Raw genomic sequence first — 12369 nt, forward strand, 5'->3', positions numbered from 1 at the left:
GCAAACACAATGACCCGGTCTACAGCTGTTGGCTAAAAAACACATTTGCTACCCCTATCCTGGCCATCAGAAACCAGAGAGAACTGCAACTAGCTATTGCAGTTATATCACTCGTGGTTTGCATGAATTGCATCTGGGCATGGAGCTCGAGTGCAGGTGCCAATGAGGGTTCGGCCTTTACTGAGATACAAGTGTATCGGCAATGCATTCTTTTAGGGAAAGCAAGAGAGACAATGCTTGTCCCAGGAAATCCAAAAATAGACACCAGTTAAAGCATATCATCTCAAACAGCACTCTGTCGAACAAGCTTTTCTCATTGTCTGCTTTCACCATGTTTTATATTACTGCCATCTTGTGGCCACAGTTAGCTATTGTCAGAAGTAGGTTTAATTAACATCTGTAGTGTGTCTTGATTTCATGGTTGTGTCCATGTCCCGTTAACAATGACATGAGCTTGGGAAGCTGACAGGCCAGCAACTTTTCTTTTCTGGTTAATTGTCTTTGTTTGTCTTTCTGTAAAGGTCATTGAATGCCACTGCATTGATACCAATCCAAGTTTGGGAGTCTTTGCAGGCATGTCCTTCTATAGTGATTTGTGTGCGAGTGCATAATGAGTGTATTCCTCTGATGACCTGATGTGAGGAATATAATAGTTTCTGAATATTATGATTCTGCTGGATTTGAACAGCATTACATTTTTGATGATTTGGTCTTATCCTGTGTTCCTCAAAGCAGTTGTTGAATTAGTTGTCATAGCAACATAAAAGGTCAGAACTGCACACATATAATGGCAGGACACAAATGCCTAACCAAGCTGCTCTGTTCTTGCAGAAGGAGCCTGTTGCGATGGGTCCAATTTCTGTAAGAAAAGCACTTCTATTAAATATCATAGGCAAAAGGTGTACTTAAAAACAAGGCTTTGTATCCAGAACCTTAGTTTTTAAACTTCTGCAATGCTGTTTGTATAAGCAAGCATAGTTTCACCTCAGGGACACTAGGGATTCATAACCTTTGGAAGTCTGCAAAATAACACCCAAAATGTAATAAAAAAACTATTTAACCCAGATCATACTCTAAGATCTTATTTTAGATTGGGTAGGACAGTAATGTCCAAACATGGACAAACTAATTGCCTAATTGCACACTGGATGAGAAGGCGCAGATATGGACTGTTACCTCAGCGAGGAGGTTGTAGGGGGGAGATGAAGATCCACTGGCTTGGTTGAAAATGCATGAAAAACGTTTCCCATTGATGTGAAGAGATCTGTTGAAATAGCACTTTTATTTATTTCTGTTGTCTGCTTTTGTTAGCTTCAACCAACATTATTAGCAAACTTACTCATGGGCAAATAAACAAATAAATGGTTTGGATTCGGGAGACAGACACTATCTCTACTTTTAAGATTAGGCTTATAACTTTCCTTTCTGCTAAAGCATATAGTTAGGGCTGGACCAGGTGACCCTGAATCCTCCCTTAGTTATGCTGCAATAGACATAGGCTGCCGGGGGATTCCCATGATGCATTGAGTTTTTCCTTTCCAGTCACCTTTCTCACTCACTATGTGTTAACAGACCTCTCTGCATCGAATCATATCTGTTATTAACCTCTGTCTCTCTTCCACAGCATGTCTTTATCCTGTGTTCCTTCTCTCATCCCAACCGGTCGCAGCAGATGGCCCCGCCCCTCCCTGAGCCTGGTTCTGCCGGAGGTTTCTTTCTGTTAAAAGGGAGTTTTTCCTTCCCGCTGTCGCCAAAGTGCTTGCTCATAGGGGGCCATATGATTGTTGGGTTTTTCTCTGTATCTATTATTGTACGATCTACTGTACAATATAAAGCGCCTTGAGGTGACTGTTGTTGTGATTTGGCGATGTATAAATAAAATTGAATTGAACTGAATTACCGTGGAAAGTCACCAGTAAAAATGAATATTTTCACTTCCTTCTAAAGTGCCTATAAATAAATAAAATTAAAATTAACTATTATAAAGCATCTACTATTACATTATTAAGACTAGACAACCTATTGTGTCTACTATCTGATTTATTTGGAATCAGTAGATGGAACTAAAGCATTAGAGTAAACAGTCTGCTACACTGGGAGTCAGTGGGTCAATCGCTGGCTTCTCCAATCCTGGAAAAGAGTTGAACTCTACATTTATCACAGCATCATTCACAGCAAATACATCACAGCTAAATTGTATCAGGACCTAAAATGCTACATTCATCTGTATCACCTATTAAAATGGATGAGTCATAGGATACAGTGTCACAAATAAAATAAAATTAACCAGGATTAATTGGGAATAATTACACTAGAAAACTGGTTCAAAAAAGTAGCATTTTTTGTTGACATTTTTTAATGACATTTAAAACTTTTAAAGACTCTGGAGTACTAAAATGTCAAAGTGAAGCATCTCCCTGTTTTATCTCAGTATTACTTGGAATACTGAGATAAATGAATGAATAAATGAATGATAAATTTGGTTGAACAGTATTTTTGCTGACTTTTTGTAAGTCAAGGGCACTCTCCAGTTTTACAAGGACATATCAGCTGCCTAATGCCTGTTGAGAAATGGGTGACAGGAAATAGGCCATTTATGAGAACACTTTAGAGCAAATTAAATTGGGACAGGTAGAGCTGTGCGAACCACAAACAGTTTTTGTTCTTGCCATATATTGATGACATTAGGATTTACCAGGAAAATTCTAAGTAGAAAACACACCCATCAGCTGCTTCACTCAGGCTCTGGGTGCTCAAATTAAATTTGTTTTTGACGTGGATGATATCAGATTATAGTCTGAACAGTTTCCACTTCTGAACTGAGCAACGTGTACAGAAGCTAAAGTTAAACGGAGGAGCCATCAAAGTTGTACTTTCTTTTAGAAGCTGATGGGCCGTATTACTATATCTGCCTCTCTACAATACTGTCAGACACTCAGGTCAGTTGAGTGACATAGTGCATGAGTGCCATTCATTCACAATAATGTATCGCACCACTGTTAAGAAAGTACCTCAATGTGAACTTATTTTTTTATTTATGCAGCATTTTAATAGCACTTTCATAGCATTTTCGACAGGTGGGCAGATGGCGTGGACAAGCAAGTTTGTAAATATGATAACTGGAGAAGGAGCTGATGCAGGCTTTTGAAATTAATCTCATAGGTGCATCTACTAAAAATCCTGAACGAGTTCAAATCTCAGTGAATTTGAACTCAATGTCAAAGTCTAAGGACAACTTTTCTGAAAATTATGTAGGATATTCAAATGTGTATTTTCAAATTTATATCAGAGGTGCATCCACTTGGAGGCTGAACAGCAGCACTGGCGTTCACCGGTACTTTTTGTCACAGTCTTAGTCCTGCAACAGACTGGCAGCCTGTCCAGGGTGAGACCTGCCTCTGGACCTATGGCTAGGATAGGTTCCAGCCTATTCAACCTTTAGCCCTTCCATGGATAAATGTCACAGACTTTTCTTTTAGTCTAAAGTTTAGACTAAAAGAAAAGTCTGTGACACTGCTCTGTGAATGCAGTGTTTAGACTCTAAACACTGCATTCACAGATTTCTACAGGTTCTGTCTTTCTCAGTGGCAGAGGACTGTTGGACTTATCCAGTCACATGTGAAAACATGGACACCCAAAGAATCTATAGACAAAAAGTAGTGGGCCATCTGCACATTGCACCTACAAAAAAGGCCTGGCCAGGAAAACCCATTCCATACAGCTCCTCGTGCACAATTTCTATGCTGACATTAATGCCAAATGACGTTTGAAACTCTATAATTTATTATTTTTAATAGTTATTTTCTATTTTAGGCAATGTATGTCTCAACACTTTTTTAAAATTTATTTTTATTTATTTATTTATTTTTTCTATTTATTTTTTATTATTGTTTTTTTTCCCTTCTACTGTACCATTCTGCTGAGTGACTGTCTTCTGCTCGTCAAATACATTTCATTGCGATGTTGACCTTGTGCTAACTTGCATATGACAAATAAAACTGAAAACTGTGGTCTGAATTATTGTGATCCACCACTTTGTGGCTGAGTTCTTAAATTGTTTTATTTTGCCACCAAATGATTGGAACATTTAGAAGGGAAGAAATTTTATAAACTGACTTGTTACAGTTTTAGTGTTCTGTGCTCAAATTCCGGAAGCTCTGTAGAGCAACCCATTTTTCACAAATGTTTAGAAAGGCAGGTTGCATCGATAGACGTGGCAATGGTACTGAAAACACCTGAATTCAAAGGTAAAGAGTGGTGGCCCCATAGTTTGGTCCATAGAATGGAGAAGAAGACAGAATTAGTTGACTGTACTCTTAAACATGACCTTGCACAGTTTTTCTATTGCTGGGGGAATATAGAGATATACATCATAGTATACTTACTTTAGTAAAGCAAATCTGTGAAGTGCATCTTACTGGTATGCAATTTAACATTAAACCTCACCTATCTTTTGCCATAGTTGATCTTATTCAGTATTTTCTACAACAAACTGTAACTCCAAGCCGGTTGTTGACCCGTGCCATACTGGTTTTCATTCACATAAGTTACTGTTTTTTTATATTGATATGTGAAAGTCTCCTGTTGCCCTAGGAGTCAGTGGGGCTATTACCAAGTTTCAAAGGCATCTAAAACTCCCCCCAAAAAGCAAACACATCAATTCCCAGTTGCTCTTTCTTTTGTACTGCTTCCAAATGATGATCTAGTCTTTAACCTTCAATGCCTAGTCATGAACGTAGGAAACAGTGTTAATTACAGCTTCAAAGAGCCACTAGTATGATTAGTCTTGTGTTTATGTTAACTATTTTGATGCTGAACTGCTATTCCTCTGAACATCTGGTGGTTGCTTTGCTCCACTAAACAGCTATCCTTCAAATGTTGGGAGCATTGCACACAGTGTTTTTATGGTTTCAGTTGTATAGGATAGAGCAAAAAAACATTGATTAATGGAAAGAATTTTGACTTGCTATCACTAATATTTTGTTTTGAAAGGCTAGAATGATATAACACACAAGTACAGCGATGTGTGTGGTGTTTTATATTCAGAGAAACAGGCCAAGTTTTGGTGATATAGGATTTGGGTTCAATAATCAAGTATATTTAAGTACCAACACAGTAGCTCTTTATGTCCTGTATTCATAGCCTACAAATTTCAAGCAGACACTCGGCTCAGAGAAACTGTGAACAATGAACTAAAACGTACCTCAGTGGAGTGGCTGTCCCTTTAGCTATCGTACGTTTTTTCAAAGGTTGTGTTTGGTGCTTGACTTATCAAAAAAATCAGCCTTAGTGACAATGGGAAGAATAGACAGTGAACTCAGTAGGGCTACATACTTGCAGAGTAATTAGAAGCACAACTGTAATGAACATCTCTGTTGAAAAGAATGTAAACTGACTAGATCCTCTACAGCTTAAAATGATGAACTCATTCGATTATGTGGTGATTATTACCAGTTACATTATCTGCTCAAACCTCTGGGTTGATCTACTTAGTTCTTCAATTAAATTTGATTTTTAGATTGAGCTGATACAATTCAGGTACTGCAAATAGGGGTATCCATAGCTGAAGATGTTTGTTCTAAAGTCCTTATTAACTGGATACAAAGTACAGATTGTCAGACAGATTTGATTTCTTATTACTGCAACTGATTTAGATGTTTTTAGGCCTTTTTTAAAGATATACTTGTGTGTGTGTGAGAGAGAGAGTGTGTGTCGTCAGACCCATGAAGTAGAAAAAGCTGATCTTTTATGTTCTTTTTTGTGGATGCTCATTGTCATGTTGTCTGGTTCAAAGTGCAATCAGGTTTACGGTCTCTCTGACAGCTTGCAGTTAATTTCTTGTACTTTAAAAGCAAAAACCTTTAGTTCATCACATTTGCCCACTAGGCACCCACTAGACAGAGCTACTGTATAATGGCTACGATGAAGACTAGCTCACAAAGATGCTGTTATCATTTCAATGCAGTCAAGCACTAAAATGTTCCTGAGGAATTCGTGTTTATTTCTTGAATTTTTGTGACTTAATATGGGGATTTATCATAAGCCTTCCTGCACCCTTCCTTCAAGCAAAGGATAACAGCAGATGTACAGAATGCCTTAATTTCTAATCTTACTTTAATAACTGGTGATATTGGTATTATTAAAAAGATTGATCTCTTTTTTTAAGGAAACATTTTAACCTCATTTAGAATAAGCCAATCTTCTCTGGATTTTCTTTGACAGAGTTTTGGTGACCTCTGCAGGTTGAACTCTGTATCCTTTTGGAGAATGATGCCATTAGTCATGTTCTTCTTTAGCAAAGTGTTACTAATTGGGTCACCATTTAAATAAGCTATGAATTAGCACATGAAATTTTAGATTTCAATGAATCTTTCATGGCCTTATCTCAACACATGGCCTTAAATGTGTATTTTACTTGGCTGTCAGAGAAGATTAAAATGCACATCTGATGGAACCTTGTTTTCATCCCTGCACTAAACATATTTTCTGCATCTAGCCCATCCTTATTAGAGGCAGTATGTGGCCACCATCGCCTAGAGTTGTTACCATAACTGAGAGTTTTTGCACATTACTGTGCAAATGCCTTGAATATCCCTCATTTCTTTACATTTTGCAAGTAAAATGGAGAATGGGTGCGGTGCTTAATTAAATCGTACATGGAGTAAATAAAGCAAAATAGAGTCTGTACAGTTCTAAAGAGTTTGAAAAGTCGATATTTGGTATGACCACTTTTATTCTTCGGCACAGCCTGAACTCATTTTTGCATTGGTTTTGACACCACTGGCTAAAATAATATAGATGCTGTTCATCTGCTGTAGATGTTTTTTTAAGGCCTGCCACTTCTTCTTCAGTCCTCCTCTCATCCAAGCTCCCCAGATGTTTTAAGGTCACACTGCACACTATTTCAGGATATGTCGAGTGAGTTAATAGCTCTTGTCGGTGCCTTATAAACAGTGTTGTCTTTGACATTTTTCATAAGCGTGATAACAAAGGATAATGTGTTATCGTATGTGTTTTACTTTGTTATGCTGGTAACAAAGTGCCTAAAGATACAATTTAAAATGGGTTCTTTGCTAAGTGTACTCAAGGGATGAATCAATGTTTTGTCAACACTGATTCATCTCTTGAGTTAGGTGCTTTGTATGCTTGAATGATTCATAGTTCAGTGTTAAGTGGCTAAACAAACCATTAAAATAAAAATAAAAAGATCTTCTGAAAATGGTCATAAACACAGCTAGATTCAAAATATGTGAAAATGCAAAATTTATCTTATTGAATAAAATATATATTTGCAATGTTTAACTTTTAGACAGTTAAAAAGGGTGATAAATCACAATATATGCCATTCAGCATACATTATTGCAATAAAATCATTTCGTGAGTGAACTACTGTCATAATTTCCTATCTTGGGTATGAATTCTGCTTAGGTATCAGTGGTGTCTGATGATTCAATCCTCTAATTTCTTTTACCGCATGTTTGCTGTCTACTTCATCTGATGGATAACAGCAAATTTCCCACAGATATTTACGGTGTCCATGGAGGATGAACGCTCTTGGAGCACCAGTACGTCCTCCACATTTGTAGTTTACAAGCTCACAAATATTTGACATGCAATTTACAATCCCCTACACAGCTTTTTCACCACCAGTAGGTCAAAGTTATATTTGACCTTTTTGGAAAATATTTGCTGTATAGAGCTAATAACTTTTCTATGTTCCTTGCTGGTGGTTTGCTCTTTCCTACAACATGCTACCATTCTAACTGCAAGCATGTTAGAGTGTCAGCAAGCACCAGTGCACCCTCACATCTAGCGCAACTATAAACTCTTGATCTTGGCACTCAGCTACATAATACCTCACAGATACCTAAAGCTACAGCAACAATAAGCTTAGAAACTTACAAACTCATAAATACAAAAAGTACTATAGCCAAACGTTCCTTGAACTTAATTGATTAAACTTGTACTGTTGACAGTTTTCCACTTGATGGCAGCATTGCGACTTTAGAAACACTAAAAGTGCAACATTAATGGCATCATTTAAGTTTACATGCTAATACTGTAATAAACTTTATACAATAATCTGTAAAGCTGTGAAGTGAAATCGCTTTATTGTTATTAATATTACTGCATGTATTTCTGTATTAACCAATATAATTATGTCTATGTGTCTAGTTCTAACCAGGCTGTGTGTTTAGATACCTTAATAGACAAAACAGACTTAATCAGTGAAGGGTTACTTCTTTCCGTATATTTTTATTTAATATAATTAATTACTTTGACTGTTATACCTTTAGCATGTGAACTTGTTTAGGTCATTTAATTTTTCTATAATTTCTCTATCCTTTCACCTGAGCACCTTTCCTATTCACACAATCAGACAATAATGCTATAACACATGCAAAAAGTTCCAAGATGGTTTTTAATGCTTAAGGAGTGCTCATTTAGTTATTTCCTGTTGACTTGCTTTTGAAGAGTGGCTTTTTGCTTCTTCCAGATTAAAATTCAAAGAGGAGGGGAAAAGACTCATTGGAGAGGAAAAACAAAAATAGCCCTGCATAGCCAGCCAGGAGGCACACAGCACCATTTGTGTTTCATTATTTATGGTGAACCAATACACTTTTTAAAAAAAAAAGACATGTTCTTTCTTAGAATTATGCACAGCCTGTAGTGGAGTTGCAATGCTTCACTGCGTACTAAATTGACAATTCCCCCTGTAGCTGTGCATTGTTCTCAAGAACTTCATGCCAGGGCCCATTTTGATGACATCATCACTGCTGTCACTCTCATTGTGGACTGACCCCCCCAAGTAAATGAGTGTCATGGATTGTTGCACACCCATATCTGGTCGTCCATTGCCCAGCACAGCAGTACTCCCTGCAGTGTTGGTTTGCCACAGCCGATTATATGTGACGACTTCATCTTAATCACATTCAGTTTCATTTTATTTTATCTGAACAGCGGCGCTGGCTGTGAAGCACTCCACAAGTGAGTGCACACAAGTCTCTCACACAGGCAGAGGCCTTCACACACAGGGACAGAAAAACACACACACGAGAAAGTCTGCTTTTGTTTAATTATCTATGGAAAACTTTCTGCCCTCATGCTAAACAATACTTTCAAAGAAGTAAACTAAAACCTACGCATCAGCCTACAAAGCCATGCTGGTGGCATTGGTGAAAAAAATGTTTTTAGTTGATCACAAGAAAGAAATGGATGGGAAAGAGTACTAGCTAGGAATTAATCGAATACTAAACTTCACCACTTGTGAATGATGTTAGGTAAAGAAAAAACATAATAACTAAGTTTGCTAATCTTTATATGTAGTCGAATACCAGTCGAGTGGAGGTTATCAGTCTTATCACCAGCATACTTGCCAACCTTGAGACCTCAGAATTAGGGAGACATTCAAAAGAGCTGTTGGGGTGGGGAAATTTTACAATGGCCGGGTCCTCCGAAAGCCGGGTAGACCGGAAATGAGCGACTGTGAAATTGGACAGTCTAGCCTTCAGAATTACGTCACCGTCTGCTCCTTGCTGTCTAAAATATAACTGGACGCTGGCGTAAATTTTCAACCATCTCACACTTCTGTTTAATCAGTTTTCTGTTTGACGTTTATTCAGCTGTGTGAAAACCCCGGAGGAACCCACCCGAGGGATTAATAAAGTTTTATTTTATCTAATCTAATCTAATAACTTTAATCTCAGCCAAACCGATTTACTCACGAACAAATAAAACATTGAAAAAGGCCAAAAAGCGTATTTCGGCCTTGTGCAGGTCTACAATCTCAACCCTGACACCCTTTGACAGATCTTGGTTTCGTCCATGGTGTGGAAGAAGATTGAATGGAAGAAATTAATTCTGTGGCCTATACACTGTGTGCTCTATATACATAAGGAGTCGAGATTAGGAGTATCTGTAGTTAACTGACCGATTGGAATTTGTGCACCACATGGACAGCCAGTCTGTAAAGTCTGTAACTTTTATGTTGTCTTGCTTAACTAGCTTGATTAAAATGACCATAAAAATTAGAGACTGTTCACTTCTATGTAACTGAACAAACTTACAAATTCAGCAGGGACCAAATAATTTCCCCCAGTGTACGGGGCATTGCAAACACGTGGCATTTCACTGCTATTGTTGTTTTAAGTTCACCTATTCTTTATACTTTAGATAGGATATCATATAAACAAATCATATTTATATTGCACCATATGTATTGTATAAAGGATCTACTTTGTTGAAAGTCATAGCACTGAAATGGAAGTACCTCAGCTACCTCACAGAAGAGAATGTATGTGCAAATCCAGTCACTGCTTTAATTCTACTTAACGTTTTCATACTGAAAACAGATAAACAACTCATCAAACCGCAGTAACACATACGCTTTGCACATTTCACTTTATGCTGCTGCATTTAACTTGTGCTATTCTAAGATGTCAGACATATTCATATACGTACAAGTGCATTGATATAAATGCAGCTTATCTTGTATTTTTGTCACCTTCAATTTATGTATTGTTTTTGTAAAGTTAATAGCTATTAGAATAAACAACAAGGGACATGACTGGGATGTTTTCAACTGCACAATAAGAATGTAGCAGACCCACTTCTTTATGCTGCACTGAGTCTAAGACTGTGGATTAAATACAAAGACAGAAACACTACTTGTCGTTGTCCCACCGCTGTGGTGGTGGACAAAGCTCCCAATATACAGCAAGACTAGTCTGTGCCAAAGTGAGCCGAGACTCTTCAACGGACTTTGAACACTTTTGACCTTGCTTTGACTCCAGACACACACTCAGAGAAACATGGTTTTCTCAGACGTGGCAGCGGGCCAAAATAAATAACCTGCCCTCAGAGTGTCGGCCGAACCGCAAGAAATTCAAAACCAGGACCCGGCTCAGCGGCACTCACTCACAGGGCTATCAGCGAATGACTTGCTGAAATTTTAATTGTCCGAATGCATCATGTGGTTTGGAAACAAAATCAAATCAGGACGGATCATCCTTCCCCTTTGACACTCATCCAAAGGAGAGTAGCATTTTTGATTAGGGTTTCATTTATTTATTTTAGGTGGCTCTGATTTCAAGGTTAGGTTACACCAACTTGGGGGACAAACAGATGACATTGTATGGCTAGGTAATTCAAGAGTCTGCATGCTTCGATCCTCACAGATAAGCGAGAGATAAGAGACAGGTGTCTTGTAGAATAGAGGACATCCATCTAGAAACTCAATCGCCAAAGCTCCGTCAAAAATGGCTTCCATGAAATAACGAGAATGATATCAATACCGTCCCATAAAGAAGATCAGAACTGTGTACATGATGCTACATCTTCTATAATTTCTTTTCCTGTTTTTGTTTTTAATCAGTCCTCATAAGCATATAATACATATGTTTACCTAGTAATACTGTTTTTTGGAAATGAATGTGTGCAACCCAGTGCTTTACTGTCCTTACTACATGACTGCAGACATGCTCCCTCCTGTCCAGTATCACCACTGTATCACTTGTCACTTCACCAGTCAGGTATTACAGCTGTAAATGTGATTAAAGAAATGGTAGAAGCAGACAGTAGACAAGGCAGCTCTTGTTAAGGAAGAGCCGAGCATGTGTGTCGTGGGGCACTGCCGAACAGTGGAAGCTTTTAAATTTAAACACGATATATGAACAGAAACTCCAACAATAAGCTGGACACTGCAGCCTAAAACAAAACATTTGATGCTTCAGATTTGAACTCAAAGAAAATCTCCCATTCTCTTTCTAAAAAGCAAAGCGTGCAGTCATCTGGGTTCTCTTCGGTTGCTGAAAGTGCATCTTTAAACGCACTGGAAGTCAGGGTGAGGGATGGGATGGCACGATGGTGAGCAAATATTGGAAAAAAGGTGATGAACAGCTCCGACATTCGAGGTAAGGACATATGGTGTGGAAAAAAGAAAATCAATGATATTCTACTCAGCATCCAGCGAGGGCCAAATGAAGTGAGACCTTATGCAGAGTGACTTGATTTTTCTTTTCCTTTTTGACCAGGTTCATACCAAGAGCTACTTTAGCCCAAGTGATAACAGGTAAAATATTTAATGACTTAAATAAATGTTAAAATCTAAGAAATATGCTCAGTCATTAAAATCATGCTTTAGACTATGATAAATTTATGACAGAGACCCTTGGAGATTGAGCACTGTGGTGGATTTTAATGTGCCAACCTCTCAGGTTATTAATAGTTGTCCAGGACATTAATAATCGGACAGTAAATATTCATTGCGAGCCTCCATATCATGGCATAAAGGCTATGTCTGGCTGATTAAAAATGCATAAGGTGTAATGGGGCTTTATGAATAACTTAGAAGATGCATCTCACATGCTG

The sequence above is a fragment of the Astatotilapia calliptera genome, chromosome 11 (genome assembly GCF_900246225.1).
Source record: "Astatotilapia calliptera chromosome 11, fAstCal1.2, whole genome shotgun sequence".
Lineage (NCBI taxonomy): Eukaryota > Metazoa > Chordata > Actinopteri > Cichliformes > Cichlidae > Astatotilapia > Astatotilapia calliptera.